Genomic DNA, 17,998 nt, shown 5'->3' with positions numbered 1-17,998 from the left:
AATCATTATGAAAGTTAGGCTGATTAATATTTTCCTGCTTTTGAAAATGCATGCATGATATTATGTTTACACTGTATTATGACATGTAGTAATAGGCGAGTGCTGGAAAGAACATGAGTAATAGATTCAAGAAGATTCCCAAGCTCCTTTCCACTATTTATAGCTCTGATAACTGGGGAGGCATTGCATTATACCATGAATTTATTATAATTCTTTTACATTCAAACTTCTCTTCTACCATATGAGAACAAAACCAAAATAGCATAATAGAGTTGCTGAGGTTGATATAAAGTTTAAATAGCATAACAAATATATTTTTTATGTTAAAAGTTATATTTTTGACCAGTATACTATAAAAGTCTAGAATGATTTAATCACATTTGAAAATTATGATATAACTTCTAATATTACCAAGCTCGAAAGGTCTTATCTTAATCAGAGAATCAAGTTAAGAATTGTTTGGTACTTTGTGGAATGAACTTGGGTGTCAGTATCGATAGGAAAGTGGCAGCTTTTGAAAGCTGAATTTCCCTTTTCTGAGGAGGTTGGAATAGTGCTCATGTTGTTTAGGAGAGATATTTTTTCTTTATATTGCTGCTAACTGTCACACTTGGTGCAAATAGGAACCAGCTCTTTGAGTTACATGACAGCTAAAGCAGGAAAGTAATCAACAGGTGAAGAAATTGGAGCATGTGGAAGATATGAGTGTCTTGAGAATCTCTTTATATTTTTTAAACTTTTTTTCATCTGTTAAATTGCCTTCAAATCATATGCTTGCACGTTTTTAGCATATTTTGCTAAATTAACCTATTAAGTTCCTAAGATGGATATTACAATAAATAATACTATTCAAAATGAAATATTGATTTTCTAATTATATGTCATCTACCTAGTTAGCCTCCAGTTTGAAACAGTGCATGATTGCTGAATTGTTTCTTTGCTTCAGCAAATACTAGGGACTCATAAAGTGCATGATATTCTGTGACTCACTGTTCATGATTCCACTCTCCTCTTGGAAGTTGTAGCCACCGGCACTTATTAGCTGTGAGGTCTACTCAGGGAGTCAAGTTCATGACAGAATGGCAGTGAGTTGTGTGTGTGTGTGGGGGGGGGTAGGGAGAGAGAAGCTAGCTCTGCTTGGTGGGCCCTCCTTGCCTGATTTGCCTCCCTGTGACTACACTGTTCTGGCTTTTCCATCTTGGTCAATACAGGTGACCTCAGGCACAGGCCTGGCTCTGTCAACTACTTGTGGTTCATGGGGGTTCAGGAAGTGAACTGCCTTTGATTCTTGTCTGGATCTTAATCCCAACTCTGCTCACTTGTGTGTCTGACCTGGGACAAGTGACATGTGTCTGACCTGCATATGTGAGGAAAGCATGTTGTTGTATAGTCACTAAGTGATGTCTGACTCTTTTGCAACCTCATGGACTGTGGTCCACCAGGCTCCTCTGTCCATGGGATTCTCAGACAAGAATACTGGAATGGGTTGCCCTTCCCTTCTCCAGGGGATCTTCCTGACCCAGGGAATCAAACCTGGGTCTCCTACCTTGCAGACAGATTCTTTACCATCTGAGTCACCAGGGAAGCCCAAATTTTTCTCTAGGTAACTGCAAATTAAAGCTGCAATAACATTAGTTTCACATACACTAACCTGTAAAAATGTAAATGTTGGACAATATCAAGTGTTGACAAAGAAGTAGGGTTTATGGAATTGTTAAGTACTTCTGATGTTTTAAAGAGATGGTATAGTTCCTTTGGAAAATAATCTGCCATTATCTAACAAAATTGAAAATGTTATAATAACTCATTGTCCTAGCAGTATACCTTTAAAAGACATGATCCAGAAGACCTGTGAAGTGACTCTGTGGCTGTAGATGGTGTAACAGTGACATTGTGTAAATGGTACGGATGTTCTTCTGAAGAATAAAGGATTCATGACGTATGGTATATATGATGTAATTGAAAAAAATGCAATAGTGAAAATGTCATATAGGTAATAATGTGGAGGAAAGTCTGGAATATAAAACTGAGAGAAGAAAAGTCAAGCCTGAGAGAAGAATACATGCAGTATGAATGTCTTTATGAAAAGTTTAAAATACATGACAAAATAAATATAGAAATATCATAATATGAATATTAGACTAAAAAGAAAGAAATTGGAAATGAGGAATTGAAAATAGAGATTTCCTCTCGTGAGCGAGAAAGGAAGATGGACTAGAATTATTTGTTTTAAAGGTGTGTTCTGTGTCCTTTGGAGAAGGTTGACTATATCAGCATGTTTCCTGTGCTTAGCCACTTCAGCCGTGTCTCATTCTTTGTGACCCCATCGACTGTAGCCCATCAGGCTCCTCTGTCCATGTGATTTCCCAGGCAGGGATACTGGAATGGGTTGCCATTTCCTCCTCCAGGGGATCTTCCCAACCCAGGGATTGAACCCTCAATTCTTAAGTCTCCTGCATTGGCAGGCGGGTTCTTTACCACCAGTGCCACCTGAGAAGCCCACAGGTCTCTTGGCAGCCAGGAAAACTCGGAGCATTGATGCCTTAATGATGTTTGGAGTATCATGGGCATAAAGAAGCTGTAAGACGGTGCAGACAGCTGGTCCATGAGTAGATAAGCTGTGGCCACCCTTGGGCTTGCCTGGTGGCTCAGATGGTAAAGAGTCTGTCTGCAGTATAGGAGACTGGGTTCCATCCCTGGGTTGGGAAGATCCCCTGGAGGAGAAAATGGTGACCCACTCCAGTATTCTTGTCTGGAGAATCCCATAGACAGAGGAGCCTGGCGGGCTCCAATCCATGGGGCTGCTAAGAGTCGGACACGACTGAGTGACTATCCCTGGGGTAGACAGGAAGCAGGAGAAAGAGCAGCAGCTAGAGTCTGGATGGAGAGGCGCAGAAGGCGGCCGCCCTGAGAGGTGCACTTGCTTTCTGTTGGGAACCGTGGCAACATCTCACGGGAGGAGCTGGCAGCGTGAACGACCTGCCCCACATGTCCTCTCTCAGATCCCTTCAGGGGGCTTCTACTTGGAGGGTCACAGAGAGAAGCCAGGAGGGTGGAGGACCTGCTCACAGATTCCATGCAGAGCAGTTTCCTGGGGCAGAAAGTAGAGCTAGGGGGAGATGAACACGTGCTGGGCCAGCGGGAGAGGTTGGCACAGAGGTCAGTGATCGTGTGTCTGTATTCAGAACACGGTCAATTTTTCTAAAGTTACTTCACTCCGCTCTGAAGGGGAGGAGAGTGAAGGGCTGGGCGAGCATTTGAGTATTAAGAAGTCGGACCAAGAGAATAGAGAGCCAGGAGAAATGTGGAGAAGAGGGTCAGGTCGCCAGGGAAGGCGATGAGCACAGAGGCGTCTTCTGAAGGGCTCGTTACAGCAGGCCAGCTCTGCTTTCCCTTGGTCCTTTCCATTAAGGGCTCCTGCTTTTTAAGAACTCTCTTTCTCTTGTGGTAATTTTCCTGTCAAACAATTTTCTCTGAGCAGATTAATTCTTCCTAGAAATATACCTTGTGGATGTTGACAAAGCGATCCTTTTATATCTTCTTGCTCCATGAATGATATCAGAAATGAGGTTAATATTCTATTTCTTCATAGCAGCAGCCCATGATAATTTTACTCTGAATAGCTGAAGAGCCAGTTTTATAGACATCTTGGATGTATTCCAGGTTTACTGTCTTAACACACCAGCAGGCTCTGAAATTGGATTCCTTGACAGTACTCCCGGGTTCAAAGTGTTGTTCAGTTCCTCAGTCGTGCCCTACTCTTTGTGACCCCATGGACTGCAGCACGCCAGACCCCCCTGTCCTTCACCATCTCCTGGAGCTTGCTCAAACTCATGTCCATTGAGTCCGTGATGCCTTCCAACCGTCTCAACCTCTGTCATCTCCTTTTCCCCCTGCCTTCAGTCTTTCCCAGCATCAGAGTCTTTTCCAATGAGTCAGTTCTTCAGATTAGGTGGCCAAAGTATTGGAGCCTCAGCTTCAGCATCAGTCCTTCCACTGAATATCCAGGGTTGATTTCCTTTAGGATTGACTGGTTTGATCTCCTTGCAGTCCAAATGGTTCTAAAGAGTCTTGTCCAGCACTACCATCCTAAAGCATCAGTTCTTCAGTGTTCAGCCTTCTGGGTTTAGAGTATCCACCTGTATTTAACACGTCCATAGATATTTCATATTTTATTAGGAGAAGGAGGCAAGGAAAGAGTCTTCTTTATTTTTAATTTCAAGTCTATCTGGATTGGCAGACTTATGAGGCTAAAATTAATTAATGCTGAAAATTTATCATTTGCTATGTGACATTCTAATATAAATGAGTACAGTTGTTTGGCTTGTACGTGTATAAAGTTGTATGATTTTAAGTTGTCTTCCATTGAGTAGTTAACTCTGATCGCTGCTTAGTGGACAAGGAAGTGTGAGCTGCTGTTGCTACTTCTTTGGCTGATGTTGATGTACATAGAAGTTTCCTGTATCAGTTCAAGAAAAGCCTGAGGCGGAGAGGTCCGGAGAGGCTGGTGTGAGGTAGGGCACACTGTAGGGTCATCAGTTCAGTAGATTCTCCAGAATTTTCAATTGCCAGCTTCTTACAAACTTCCTATAAACTGCAAGCTTATGGAAAAATTACAGGTGAAGTAAGGAAGAGGAAGGGAAGGAAGATGGGGGGATAAATGTAGAAGAAAAATACAAATACATGAATAATATCTGTGTTATAGAAAGAAATGAGGATTCAAGCAAACTCCAATTTATGAATACATTTCTTGCTCAAATCCAATTGCATCTTCATTTTAGCTCAAGAAACATGTTATTAAATGACAGCTATTTTTCTAGGACAGTGCTAAGTGCAGTTAATAAAAATTCTATATAGTGAAGTGAAGTCACTCAGTCATATCCAACTCTTTGCAACCCTATGGACTATAGCCAACCAGGCTTCTCCATGCATGAGATTCTCCAGGCAAGAATACTGGAGTGGGTAGCTATTTCCTTCTCCAGGGGATTGTCCCAACCCAGGGATCAAACTTGGGTCTCCTACATTGCAGGCAGACTCCTTACTGTCTGAGCCACCAGCAAATCCCATAAAAAATTCTGTAAGTTTCTATCATTACAAACACTGCATTGAGTTTACACTTGTTAGAAAGAATTTAAAATTTAAAATGGCATTTAACTCTGAACTAAAATAGAAAAAATGTAAAAAATCTTTATACCAATAAGAAGGAAAACTGATGATGCTAATTAAGTGATTGTGCAAGAACTTCCTTCTATGTAGAACTTATATGTTCTACATTTTGAAAGATACCTTACAGGATACCATGTATTTTATTATATAAAATATTATATCTGATGTGCTTTATAAAAAATGAAATGTAAATGGCATAAATATGTTTAACACATTTTTTTGTATTCATAGTCAAACTCTGTTTGTCCTTCAGCTGAGAATCTTCAACTGCGGGTTTAGCTCCCCCCCTTTTTTTTTCCCTACGCTCTGCCATCCTTTGCTATATTCAGAGCATCTGTGATGATGTAGCATTTCCTACTGTTGTCTAGTCACTAAGATGTTTCCAACTCTTTGTGACCTGATGGACTGTAGCCTGCCAGGTTCCTCTGTGCATGGGTTTCGAGGCAAGAATACTGGAAGGATTCCCATTCTCTTCTCCAGCGAATATTCCCTACCTAGGGATCTAACTCAGGTCCTATGCATTGCAGACAAATTCTTTACCAACTGAGCATACCAGGGAAGCTGTAGCATTTCCCAGAATGCTCTATTATCAACACTGAGATTCCTTGTTAGTAGTCGATGCCTGCTTTGACTTGCTTTTTCCCCATACAATGTCAGTGAAAGATGTCTAAGCATCCAGCTTTATATCCCTTCTTTCACTTTCATCAAGAGGCTTTTTAGTTCCTCTTCACTTTACCCATAGGGTGGTGTCATCTGCATATCTGACGTAATTGATATTTCTCCTGGCAATCTTGATTCCAGCTTGTGCTTCTTCCAGCCCAATGTTTCTCATGATGTACTCTGCATAGAAGTTAAATAAGCAGGGTGACAATATACAGCCTTGACATACTCCTTTTCCTATTGGAAACCAGTCTGTTGTTCCACGTCCAGTTCTAACTGGTGCTTCCTGACCTGCATACAGGTTTCTCAGGAGGCATGTCAGGTGGTCTGGTATTCCCGTCTCTCTCAGTTGTTTCCACAGTTTATTGTGACCCACACAGTCAAAGGCTTTGGCATAGTCAATAAAGCAGAAATAGATGTTTTTCTGGAACTCTCTTTCTTTTTCAATGATCCAGCAGATGTTGGCAATTTGATCTCTGGTTCCTCTGCCTTTTCTAAAACCACCTTGAACATCTGGAAGTTCACAGTTCACGTATTGCTGAAGCCTGGCTTGGAGAAATTTGAGCATTACTTTACTAGCTTGTGAGATGAGTGCAATTGTGCAGTAGTTTGAGCATTCTTTGGCACTGCCTTTCTTTGGGATTGAAATGAAAATGGACCTTTTCCAGTCCTGTGGCCACTGCTGAGGCTTCCAAATTTGCTGGCATACTGAGTGCAGCATTTTCACAGCATCATCTTCCAGGATTTGAAATAGCTCAACAGGAATTCTGTCAGACATCTCCACCGTGACCCACCCATCTTGGGTTACCCCGCGGGCATGGCTTAGTTTCATTGAGTTAGACAAGGCTGTGGTCCTAGTGTGATTAGATTGACTAGTTTTCTGTGAGTATGGTTTCAGTGTGTTTGCCCTCTGATGCCCTCTTGCAACACCTACCATCTTACTTGGGTTTCTCTTACCTTGGGCGTGATGTATGTCTTCATGGCTGCTCCAGCAAAGTGCAGCTGCTGCTCCTTACCTTGGACGAGGGGTATTTCCTCACTGCCACCCTTCCTGACCTTCAACGTGGGATGACAGAATATGGTCTACTGGAGAAGGGAATGGCAAGCCACTTCAATATTCTTGCCTTGAGAACCCCATGAACAGTATGAAAAGGCAAAATGAGAGGATACTGAAAAAGGAACTCCACAGGTCAGTAGGTGCCCAACATGCTACTGGAGATCAGTAGAGAAATAACTCTAGAAGAATGAAGGGATGGAGCCAAAGCAAAAACAATACCCAACTGTGGATGTGACTGGTGATAGAAGCAAGGTCCAATGCTGTAAAGAGCAATAATGCATAGGAACCTGGAATGTCAGGTGCATGAATCAAGGCAAATTGGAAGTGGTCAAACAAGAGATGGCAAGGGTGAATGTTGACAATCTAGGAATCAGGAAAAACTAAAATGGACTGGAATGGGTGAATTTAACTCAGATGATCATTATATCTACTACTGCAGGCAGGAAGCCCTCAGAAGAAATGGAGTAGCCATCATGGTCAACAAAAGAGTCCAAAATGCAATACTTGGATGCAATCTCAAAAACGACAGTATGATCTCTGTTCATCTCCAAGGCAAATGATTCAATGTCACGGTAATCCAGGTCTATGCCCCAACCAGTAATGCTGAAGAAGCTGACGTTGAACGGTTCTATGAAGACCTACAAGACCTTTTTGAACTAACACCCAAAAAAGATGTCCTTTTCATTATAGGGGACTGGAATGCAAAAGTAGAAAGTCAAGAAACACTTGGAGTAACAGGCAAATTTGGCCTTGGAATGTGGAATGGAGCAGGGCAAAGACTAATAGAGTTTTGCCAAGAAAATGCACTGGTCATAGCAAACACCCTCTTCCAACAACACAAGAGAAGACTCTACACATGGACATCACCAGATGGTCAACACCGAAATCAGATTGATTATATTCTTTGCAGCCAAAGATGGAGAAACTCTATACAGTCAACAAAAACAAGACCGGGAGCTGACTGTGGCTCAGATCATGAACTCCTTATTACCAAATTCAGACTTAAACTGAAGAAAGTAGGGAAAGCCGTTAGACCATTCAGGTATGACCTAAATCAAATCCCTTATGACTGTACAGTGGAAGTGAGAAATAGATTTAAGGGCCTAGATCTGATAGATAGAGTGCCTGATGAACTATGGAATGAGGTTCGTGAGATCGTACAGGAGACAGGGATCAAGACCATCCCCATGGAAAAGAAATGCAGAAAAGCAAAATGGCTGTCTGGGGAGGCCTTACAAATAGCTGTGAAAAGAAGAGAAGCAAAAAGCAAAGGAGAAAAGGAAAGATATAAGCATCTGAATGCAGAGTTCCAAAGAATAGCAAGAAGAGATAAGATAGCCTTCTTCAGCGATCAGTGCAAAGAAATAGAGGAAAAGAACAGAATGGGAAAGACTAGCGATCCCTTCAAGAAAATCAGAGATACCAAGGGAACATTTCATGCAAAGATGGGCTCAATAAAGGACAGAAATGGTATGGACCTAACAGACACAGAAGATATTAAGAAGAGGTGGCAGGAATACACAGAAGAACTGTACAAAAAAGATCTTCATGACCCGGATAATCACAATGGTGTGATCACTCACCAGACATCCTGGAATGTGAAGTCAGGTGGGCCTTAGAGAGCATCACTACGACCAAAGCTGGTGGAGGTGATGGAATTCCAGTTGGGCTATTTCAAATCCTGAAAGATGATGCTGTGAAAGTGCTGCACTCAATATGCCAGCAAATTTGGAAGCCTCAGCAGTGGCCACAGGACTGGAAAAGGTCCATTTTCATTCCAATCCCAAAGAAAGGCAATGCCAAAGAATGCTCAAACTACCGCACAATTGCACTCATCTCACAAGCTAGTAAAGTAATGCTCAAAATTCTCCAAGCCAGGCTTCAGCAATATATAAACCGTGAACTTCCTGATGATCAAGCTGGTTTTCGAAAAGGCAGAGGAACCAGAGATCAAATTGCCAACATCTGCTGGATCATCGAAAAAGCAAGAGAGCTCCAGAAAAACATCTATTTCTGCTTTATTGACTGTGCTAAAGCCTCTGACTGTGTGGATCACAATAAACTGTGGAAAAAACTGAGAGAGACGGGAATACCAGACCACCTGACATGCCTCTTGAGAAATCTTGTATGCAGGTAAGGAGCACCAGATAGAACTGGACGTGGAACAACAGACTGGTTCCAATAGGAAAAGGAGTATGTCAAGGCTGTATATTGTCACCCTGCTTATTTAACTTCTATGCAGAGTACATCATGAGAAACGCTGGACTGGAAGAAACACAAGCTGGAATCAAGATTGCCAGGAGAAATATCAATTACGTCAGATATGCAGATGACACCACCCTATGGCAGAAAGTGAAAAGGAACTAAAAAGCCTCTTGATGAAAGTGAAAGAGGAGAGTGAAAAAGTTGGCTTAAAACTCAACATTCAGAAAGCGAAGATCATGGCATCCGGTCCCATCACTTCATTGGAAATAGGTGGGGAAACAGTGGAAACTGTCAGACTTTATTTTTCTGGGCTCCAAAATCACTGCAGATGGTGATTGCAGCCATGAAATTAAAAGACGCTTACTCCTTGGAAGAAAAGTAACGACCAACCTAGATAGCATATTCAAAAGCAGAGACATTACTTTGCCAACTAAGGTCCGTCTAGTCAAGGCTATGGTGTTTTCTGTGGTCATGTATGGATGTGAGAGTTGGACTGTGAAGAAGGCTGAGCACCGAAGAATTGATGCTTTTGAACTGTGGTGTTGGAGAAGACTGTTGAGAGTCCCTTAGTCTGCCAGGAGATCCAACCAGTCCATTCTGAAGGAGATCAGCCCTGGGATTTCTTTGGAAGGAATGATGCTGAAGGTGAAACTCCAGTACTTTGGCCACCTCATGAGAATAGTTGACTCATTGGAAAAGAGTCTGATGCTGGGAGGGATTGAGGGCAGGAGGAGAAGGGGATGATAGAGGATGAGATGGCTGGATGGCATCACTGACTTGATGGACATGAGTCTGAGTGAACTCTGGGAGATGGTGATGGACAGGGAGGCCTGGCATGCTGCCATTCATGGGGTCGCAAGAAGTTGGACACGAGTGAGCAACTGAACTGAACTGAACTGGAATTCTATGACCTGCACTAGCTTTGTTCATAGTGGTGCTTTCTAAGGTCCACTTGACTTCACATTCCAGGATGTCTTTCTCTAGGTGAGGCATCACACCGTCATTATTATCTGGGTTATGAAGATCTTTTTTATACAGTTCTTCTGTGTATCCTTGCCACCTCTTCTTAATATCTTCCGCTTCTGTTATGTCCATATGATTTCTGTCCTTTATCGAGCCCATCTTTGCATGAAATGTTCCCTTGGTATCTCTAATTTTCTTGAAGAGATCTCTAGTCTTTCCCATTCTGTTCTTTTCCTCTATTTCTTTGCATTGATCGCTGAGGAAGGCTTTCTTATCTCTCCTTCCTATTCTTTGGAACTCTGCCTTCAGATGCTTATATCTTTCCTTTTCTCCTTTGCTTTTCACTTCTCTTCTTTCCACAGCTATTTGTACAGCCCCCTCACCCCGTCACTTCACTTTTCTGCATTTCTTTACCATGGGAATGGTCTTGATCCCTGTCTCCTGTACGATCTCACGAACCTCATTCCATATTTCATCAGGCACTCTATCTATCATAGCTAGGCCCTTAAATCTATTTCTCACTTCCGCTGAATAATCATAAGGGATTTGATTTAGGTCATACCTGAATGGTCTAGTGTTTTCCCCACTTTCTTTAAGTCTGAATTTGGCAATAAGCAGCTCATGATCTGAGCCACAGTCAGCTCCCGGTCTTGTTTTTGTTGACTGTATAGAGCTTCTCCATCTTTGGCTGCAAAGAATATAATCAATCTGATTTCGGTGTTGACCATCTGGTGATGTCCATGTGTAGAGTCTTCTCTTGTGTTGTTGGAAGAGGGTGTTTGCTATGACCAGTGCATTTTCTTGGCAAAACTCTATTAGTCTTTGCCCTGCTCCATTCCACATTCCAAGGCCAAATTTGCCTGTTACTCCAAGTGTTTCTTGACTTTCTACTTTTGCATTCCAGTCCCCTATAATGAAAAGGACACCTTTTTGGGGTGTTAGTTCAAAAAGGTCTTGTAGGTCTTCATAGAACCGTTCAACATCAGCCTCTTCAGCGTTACTGGTTGGCACATAGGCTTGGATTACCATGATATTGAATGGTTTGCCTTGGAAATGAACAGAGATCATTCTGTCGTTTTTGAGATTGCACCCAAGTACTGCATTTTGAACTCTTGTTGACCATGATGGCTACTCCATTTCTTCTGAGGGCTTCCTGTCCGCAGTAGTAGATACAATGGTCATCTGAGTTAAATTCACCCATTCCAGTCCATTTTAGTTTGCTGATTCCTAGATTGTTGACATTCACTCTTGCCATCTCTTGTTTGACCACTTCCAATTTGCCTTGATTCATGGACCTGACATTCCAGGTTCCTATGCAATATTGCTCTTTACAGCGTTAGACCTTGCTTCTATCACTAGTCATATCCACAGCTGGTTATCGTTTTTGCTTTGGCTCCATCCCTTCATTCTTTCTGGAGTTATTTCTCTACTGATCTCTAGTAGCATATTGGACACCTACCAAGCCAGGGAGTTCCCCTTTCAGTATCCTATCATTTTGCCTTTTTATATGCAGAATCAGACACAATTGAAGGACTGAACTGGACTGAACTGACCCTGTTCATGGGGTTCTCAAGGCAAGAAAACTGAGGTGGTTTGTCTTTCCCTTCCCCAGTGGACCACATTCTGTCAGATCTCCCCACGGTGACCCTCCTGTCTTGGGCGGCCCCACACAGCATGGCTTAGTTTCATTGAGTTAGACAAGGCTGAGGTCCGTGTGATCAGATTGACTAGTTTTCTGTGAGTATGGTTTCAGTGTGTCTGCCCTCTGATGCCCTCTTGCAACACCTACCGTCTTGCTTTGGTTTCTCTTACCTTGGATGTGGGTATCTCTTCACGACTGCTCCAGCAAAGCGCAGCCGCTGCTCCTTACCTTGGACGAGGGGTATGTCCACCTCCCCTCCTGACCTTGAAGTTGGAGTAGCTCCTCTTGGCCCTCTTTTGCCTGTGCAGCCGCCGCTCCTTGGATGTGGTGTTGCTCCTCTCGGCCGCCTCCCCTGACCTCGAGTGTGGGATAGCTCCACCAGGCCGCCGCCCCTGACCTCGGACGTGGGGTAGCTCCCCTCTGCCACTGCCCCTGACTCGGATGTGGGGTAGTTCATCTCAGTCGCCGCCCCTGACCTCTTGTGTGGGGTAGCTCCTCTCTGTTGCTGCCCCTGACCTCAGACGTGGGGTAGCTCCTCTCGGCCACGCTTCTGCTGGCGTGCTTCTGCATGGTCCATCTCAGTGGCTCAGGGGTCAAGAATCTGCCTTCAATACAGGAGACATGAATTTGATCCCTATGTTGGGAAGATCCCCTGGAGAAAGAAACAGCAACCCACTCCAGTATTCTTGTCTGAAGAATTCCATGGACAGAGGATCCTGGTGGGCTACAGTCCATGGAGTCTCAAGAGTCTGACAGTACTGAGCTACTAAAACAAACAAACCTAAAGACAGAATGACTATATGGCCTGGTCTAGAACCATTGTCCTAGTACCCAGCCAAGCTTAGAGTTTTATGAGGACTTTTCAATTTTTAATGAATTATGTTATTCACAGTTGCATAAGAATAATTTAGGGGTAACTAAAATAAGTTTCCATTTTCTATTTCTTCTCTCAGAGGTAGGTCACTGTTTTAAGCTGGGCCCAAGGCTATATGGCCCATTCAACTGCATCAAAAGTGTTTACCCAGAACTTTGGAAACCGTTTATTTCATTTAGATCAAAAGATTGTCCTAAATTAAAGTTATTTATCTTGGAATTGGCATTAGCCAGTGTGTACACAGCAAAGTAAAGTCACAGCTGCTAATAGGTTGACACCAGCAGCAGGAGAACTTGACAAACAGTTAAACCTTGCCTGTTTGTATCAGCTAATTCAGATCATTTTTCTCTGTTTTTATCCAGTTTACTCAGTAAAATAATGTTTCTGAAGTTCATTCTGTTGAATGTAAAAACATCCTATGTGCTGTCATAAATTAAGTGAAAAAGTTTAGCAATGAAAATGAGAGTATTTGTTTTCTCATTGATAATAAAAATACATATTTTAATGGAACACAACCGCGTGGTAGAAACTCTGTTCTTTCTAAAATAAGATGTTTATGAAAAAGAAGTGTGTTTGAATTGACTGTGAGGCACATGCATTTCATACTTGCCTCCAAATACTTGAAGTATATTTACTGAGAGATGGAAAACCTTGGGGCTAAACATACCCTAAAACATCCTTTCAAGAGTAGACGGGCTAACTGTCGATACAGGATATTGAGTGAACGAGTGATTGGCTGTGTGGGCTGGGCCTTACAGAAAATAAACCACTTCCATTTTTGTACTTTTTACCTGAAGCTCTCTTTGTCTTCCTTTCAATGGCAGTCCCTCAGGAGCAATGATTTCAGTAAAGTGTGCTTTTTCAGTTTCCCTGTGCATTATTTCTGCTCCAGGCAATGAACTGTCATAAGATTTCCGGTGGATGAGAGGTCTGTCTTCCTTCAGAAAGTGGAAGTGTGACGGGGAGGTCCCAAGGAAGAACTGCAGGCTAAAAGCGCAGTCTCAGACAGAGCTAGGGCAGAGAGCCTGCGAAGAGAGACTGAAGGCACAGTCTCAGACAGAGCTAGGGGAGAGAGCCTACAAAGAGAGACTGAAGGCGCAGTCTCAGACAGAGCTAGGGGAGAGAGCCTGCAAAGAGAGACTGAAGGCGCAGTCTCAGACAGAGCTAGGGGAGAGAGCCTGCAAAGAGAGACTGAAGGCACAGTCTCAGACAGAGCTAGGGGAGAGAGCCTGCAAAGAGAGACTGAAGGCGCAGTCTCAGACAGAGAGAGCTAGAGGGGAGAGCCTGCGAAGAGAGACTGAAGGCACAGTCTCAGACAGAGCTAGGGGGGAGAGCCTGCAAAGAGAGACTGAAGGCGCAGTCTCAGACAGACAGAGCTAGGGGAGAGAGAGCCTGCAAAGAGAGACTGAAGGCACAGTCTCAGACAGACAGAGCTAGAGGGGAGAGCCTGCAAAGAGAGACTGAAGGCACAGTCTCAGACAGACAGAAGTAAGAGAGAGAGCATGCAAAGGGCAGGCTTGGGCACTAGTCTCCTCAAGCTCTGCACGCCCACGTTCACACAGGAGAATGCGTCTTCTCTGTGTGGACGAGCACCCCTTCCGTGATTGAATTCTGGAATGAACACACATTGAAATTGGTGGAGGCAGAGCAATGTTACCCCAACCATCCCGTCAGGTAGCAATATCTTAATGTAGTAACTGTATTCCCTGGAATTGTCTTCACCATTTAGGGGTTTTTCGAAGGATTGCTTGTTAACTTTTAGGTTTGGGAATTGAATTATTTGTGATACTTCAAATTGTCTAGTTCTAGAGCTCAACTCGTGGAGAAGGCAATGGCACCCCACTCCAGTACTCTTGCCTGGAAAATCCCATGGATGGAGAAGCCTGGTGGGCTACAGTCCATGGGGTCGCTGGGAGTCGGACAGGACTGAGCAACTTCACTTTCACTTTTCACTTTTCCATTGGAGGAAATGGCAACCCACTCCAATGTTCTGCCTGGAGAATCCCAGGGTTGGGGGAGCCTGGTGGGCTGCCATCTATGGGTCACACAGAGTCGGACATGACTGAAGTGACCTAGCAGCAGCAGCAGCAGCAGCAGCAGCAGCAGCAGCAGCAGCGCTCAACTGAAATAACCAAATTAACAAACCTCAGTGCTAATATGTGAAAGTTGTTCCTTAGTTGATATTGACAATAATAACCATCAAATGTGAACTTCTATTTGCCAGTGGACATATTCTCTCTGCCTATAGTAGCCTACTAAATAATGTAAATTATTAAAGGTTTTGGTGCATGACCACACAGGTTATCAGAGTGCTACTGAGATGATTTCATTAGCTGATATCATGAAACCATATATGCGAACACAGCTGTCTTTAATACAACTCTGTGTTCCTGCTACACAGAATTGCTTGCACTTTCACCTCTGACTAGTTCTGGGGACCCACTTACCACATTTGTATCTCTTACTTCCTTTTTTCTAGATTCCTTGAGAAGGGGATGACGGAGGATGAGATGGTTGGATGGCATCACTGACTCAATGGACATGAGTTTGAGTAAATTCCAGGAGTTGGTGATGAACAGGGAGCCCTGGTGTGTTACAGTCCATGGGGTCCTAAAAAATCAGATACAACTGAGCTACTGAACTGAACTGAACTGAGACTGCCTCTCTCGCTAATGCATTATTTCCTAATGCAGATGATACTGCAAATATATATGAGCTTATTTAGTAGAAAAAAAATATATCCAGTTTCCTAGATTGGATTTAAGTGTGCATATATATATATATATATATATATATATATATATATGTATGTATGTATGTATGTATGTATATTAAAAAAAAAGAAAACACCTGGGGTAATTTTTACATCCCTAATCTCTTCTTTTATATTTGTTTTTTTCTGATGTCATTCAGAGAGACATTTTAACTATGTTAACTATTAAATGTTAACATTTAAATGTTAACATTTTAAATAGTTAACTATTTTAACTATGGTAATATTGCTTTCCTTAGTTTCAAGTGCAAGCTCATATGTGACAAGAGAGAGTCCTGGGTTAAAAAGTATGTAGCATGAATCTAAGACTGTAGTGAAAGCCGAAAACTGTGGGACATGCTCAAGTGCCTTAGTCATGCTACCTTTTGCCTGTCACCATGGAGTTTAGTGGGTGTCCCTGGAGGCTCAGACCATAAAGAATCTTCCTGCAATGCCAAAGACCTGAGTTCAATCCCTGCATCAGAAACATGCTCTGGAGAAGGAAATGGGTACCCACACCCATACTCTTGCCTGGAAAATTCCATGGGCTACAGTCCATGGGCTCACAGGACTGAGCAACTAACACGTTCAGTTTCACTTTCACATGGATGTTAGTGTCGGAAACTTCAGCATGAAGAGTGTATGTGAGTTTGGCCTTCGGGTCAGTGAGAAAGTGGAGTTGGGGGCCTGAGAGCCTGGTAGACTGGATCCCATTTTCTAGCCTAAAGTTTGAGAACAAAAGTCTAAGTGAATCCATCCAAGTCACTGGTCTGTCCTTGGTCAGAATATAGATCCAGTCTTTTTATTTAAAGCTTGCTGTGTTCGAAATAATGATCATTTGGTTTTTGTTTTTGTGAGTGCAGTAAATTGCTATGGTTGAACACTCTATCCTCCCCCAAATTCCTAGGTTGAAGCCTTAACTCCCAAGGTAATATGTTAGAGGACCTGGGGCATTTGGGAAGCAATGAGGCTCTGAGCGTGAAACCATGATAACTGGGGTTAGTGCCCTTAGAACAGAAACACACAGAGCTCCCAGCCCCCTGTGCTGCGTCAGGACACAAACGTAAAGCTCTCCCTGGAGAGAATGCTATCATGCTGACACCCTGAGCTCAGGCCTTGAGCCTCCAAGATGTACATTTCTGCTGGTTATCATCCTCCTAGTCTGTAGAAATTTGTACAGCAGCCTGGATGGGCAAAGACACTTATGCTCTAAATAACATGTTAATAGATGTGAAATTTGTTTTGTTTTTATATGAAAATACATTCAGTATCACACATGCTGAATTAACCTGTTGGAGAGCTCCAAAATTTCCCCTGAAAGATAAGAGTTTCAAAAGAAATAGTTGTACAAAGCAGGGAATACAAAATAGACTCTAGACTTTTATGCAGCAGATATCTTTAGAGTGATGAAAATGTCCTATCTACTAAAATAATTGGATTGTACACTGAAAGCAGGTAAATTTTATGGCACATAGAGTACACCATTAAAAAAGTGTTATACATATGCACTTAACTTGTATACAAGAAATAGCAAAACTGTGGAATTCATTTAATCCTAAGAATGGGAAGGTGATTCTTTTGAAACAAAAGCTGTTGAGAATCACGTGGTATGTAACAGACATTCCGCACTTTACTGAGTGTGAATCAAGAGAGACAAATTGGTTGATGGTAAGTTTAACTTCACCATTATCTCAACTTTAATAAGAAATAAAAATGATCTAAATTTCTGAGAATCAATGTGGAGTGTATGCTATATGCATGCTCGGCACGTCTGACTCTTTGCGACCCCATGCACTGTAGCCCATTAGGCGCCTCTGTCCATAGTATTTCCCAGGCAAGAATATTGGAGTGTGTTGCCATTTCCTCCAGGGGATCTTCCTGACCCAGGAATCAAACTTATGTCTCTTGTGTCTGCTGCATTAGCAGGCGGATTCTTTACCACGGAACCACCAGGGAAGCCCTGCAAAAGTGTATTAATCTACTGTAATTAACTAATTGAAAAAATACTTAGTGAAAATCTGAAAATATCACCCACTATTTCCCAGGAAGAATGGAAATTTTTATTGCTCTCTTTTCTTTTGCTTTACCTCTTATTTGCTTTCTATTTACTTTTGTATTTGCACATTTTTCAGCCATGCACTTCATGTGTAGGATCTTCAGAGTTAAAAAAAAAAGAAGAAAATCTAAGAAAAATTTAGCTTTTAATAAGCAACAACATAAAGTAAAACCATTTCTTTGACATTTCATACATCACAATGGAAGCAAATTATTTTTAAAATTAAGTAATATATTTTTTGAAATTCAAAGGGATTGAAGAGTAAAATAAAATAGCTGTTTATTGGCATTGGTATAATTTATTGTTTATATAGAGTGGAATATACACATTGTGGCCCCATCATCTATGTCATTTAAATATGGTACCAAGTGAAACTGGGAAGGGTTGGTTGTGGTTAGAGATAGTGGGAATGGTTTTCAAAGAGGGTGTAAAGAGCTGAAGCATTTCTGCTAAGAGACTGCAAAGCCTAAATTAGAGCACAGGGAATTTAGATTAGATGTGAAAAAGAACATTCTCCTGTGGAGGCCCTAAGCCACCGGAATGCATTGCCAAGAGAGCTAATAAAATTGTATGGTTCCTGTGAACGCAAGTGCACAGAGTAAATAATTTCTTAGACTCATTGT

The sequence above is a fragment of the Ovis canadensis genome, chromosome 26 (assembly GCF_042477335.2).
Source record: "Ovis canadensis isolate MfBH-ARS-UI-01 breed Bighorn chromosome 26, ARS-UI_OviCan_v2, whole genome shotgun sequence".
NCBI lineage: Eukaryota > Metazoa > Chordata > Mammalia > Artiodactyla > Bovidae > Ovis > Ovis canadensis.
Note: the sequence above shows the minus strand (reverse complement) of the source record.